The 2,425-nt window shown below is 47.7% G+C and overlaps 1 non-coding gene across 1 annotated transcript; it reads right to left on the bottom strand.

The window, feature by feature from the left end:
• Nucleotides 1-1,952: 1,952 nt before the first annotated feature.
• Nucleotides 1,953-2,025, bottom strand: TRNAV-AAC (transfer RNA valine (anticodon AAC)). Its single transcript has one exon. It is a non-coding gene; the product is annotated as a tRNA-Val (tRNA).
• Nucleotides 2,026-2,425: the final 400 nt, after the last annotated feature.

Raw genomic sequence — 2,425 nt, 5'->3', positions numbered from 1 at the left:
CCAGACTGCGAATGCGACATACTACAAGAGATGACCATACTGCGAATGTGACTACAGCAGATGACCAGACTGCGAATGCGACTACAGCAGATGACCAGACTGCGAATGCGACTACAGCAGATGACCAGACTGCGAATGCGACTACAGCAGATGACCAGACTGCGAATGCGACTACAGCAGATGACCAGACTGCGAATGCGACTACAGCAGATGACCAGACTGCGAATGCGACTACAGAAGATGACCAGACTGCGAATGCGACTACAGCAGATGACCAGACTGCGAATGTGACTACAGCAGATGACCAGACTGCGAATGCGACATACTACAAGAGATGACCAGACTGCGAATGCGACTACAGCAGATGACCAGACTGCGAATGCGACTACAGCAGATGACCAGATTGCGAATGTGACTACAGGAGATGACCAGAATGCGACTACAGCAGATGACCAGACTGCGAATGCGACTACAGCAGATGACCAGACTGCGAATGCGACTACAGCAGATGACCAGACTGCGAATGCGACTACAGCAGATGACCAGATTGCGAATGTGACTTACTACAGCAAATGACCAGACTGCGAATGTGACTACAGCAGATGACCAGACTGCGAATGCGACTACAGCAGATGACCAGACTGCGAATGTGACTTACTACAGCAAATGACCAGACTGCGAATGTGACTACAGCAGATGACCAGACTGCGAATGCGACTACAGCAGATGACCAGACTGCGAATGCGACTACAGCAGATGACCAGACTGCGAATGCGACTACAGCAGATGACCAGACTGCGAATGCGACATACTACAGCAGATGACAAAGTAGCCAGTTTAAAAATCTAAGCTTTCAGCAATGCACAGCTATACGGGGGATAAAGAACATTGTCAGGGAGGGTTTTGTAACACTGAGTCTATAGGTAGAAAGACCTACCTGACCAGCCGGGCTCACCTCTCAGAGGTCTGGAGGCGGAGCTTTCCGCGGTAGGGGCGGGGCTTGCGGCGGTAGGGGGCGGGGCTTGCGGCGGTAGGGGGCGGGAATATTCGTGGTCCAGGAGAGGCAATGCCAGAGTACATGGGGCGGGGCAGGGCAGGGCAGGGCAGGGTCAGAGCGTCAGTGGAGCTCCCTGCCCCACCCCTCCCTGCTGACAGAGCCTCCCTCAGCCTAAACCGAGCCCGACAGCCATCTGATAGAACACCAGCGCCGCAATCCTGCAGGCTGACCACGGCGCCGGTGGCTATATTAGTCTGGGAGGACAGGTGGGGGGTTTTTTTTCATGCAGAGGGCGGCTTTTTGCCGCCCCTTCCCCCCATGGCGCCCATGGCACTTGCCATGGCTGCCATACCTTAGATACGCCACTGTCTGCCTGCCAGTGTGAACCGCCTGCGAGTTCGATGCGATGCGGGAACCGGCACTGGAATCACACTGGTTCCCGCATCGCGCTGTTTGAACCGGCACTTAAATATGCTAAAAAGTGTCAGTTGGTGTAACTTCTTTGAATTGCTTACAAAGAAACACTTTACAAAGAAACATTCAGCTCAAAGCTATGACCCTTTTCTGAATGAATGGAATGCTGTAATTCTAAAACCTGCCACTTGATGTCACTGCTGTAACTGAGTTGTTCCTGACCTCCTGCTTAGGTGGAAGCAAGTACAAAAAAAAAAAAGGCAGAATATTATTAGCATTGGGAAATGGGGATAAGCATAGTGACGATTACTACACAATATCATGCCATGCGTCTGATTGTACAACCATTATGATTTAAAATGTATATGTTTGAAGATGTAAGATTTGTAGGCACAGTGTTCTTGCTTGCAAATGTAAATAGTCAGCAAATACTTTTCCTTCCTGATGTCACAACTCAAGTCTCAAATCCCATTTTACCCAAGAGCTGCTTACTATCACCTGACTTAAATAGTTGAGCAAGGAAATAAAAAAAAAAAATTCATGTTTCCGCCCGGTTTCGAACCGGGGACCTTTCGCGTGTTAGGCGAACGTGATAACCACTACACTACGGAAACTCCTGTCAGTTGATTAGATTGAAAGGAGTGGAGAATGTCTTTAGAAGATGTGAGTAACAGTAATTACATTAGTGATTGATAGTGAATACTGATTAAAGATTTTATCAACAAAGTAGATTATACAAAGCAATTCATTGTGTTTAAAAAAAAAAAAGGATTTCAAACTAAAAGAAAAAAGATTTCTGCTTTACCCACTTCAGCCCCGGAAGGTTTTATCCCCTTCCTGACCAGGCGATTTTATGCGGTATGGCACTGCGTTACTTTTACTGACAATTGCGCGGTCGTGCGACACTGTACTCAAATAAAATGGAAGTCCTTTTTTTCACCCAAATAGAGCTTTCTTTTGGTGGGATTTGATCACCTCTGCGGTTTTTATTTTATTGCGCTATAAAGAAAAAAA

This window comes from Aquarana catesbeiana, linkage group LG03, assembly GCF_042186555.1.
Source record: "Aquarana catesbeiana isolate 2022-GZ linkage group LG03, ASM4218655v1, whole genome shotgun sequence".
Classification (NCBI taxonomy): Eukaryota; Metazoa; Chordata; class Amphibia; order Anura; family Ranidae; genus Aquarana; species Aquarana catesbeiana.
This window is presented reverse-complemented; position numbering and strand designations above follow the sequence as displayed.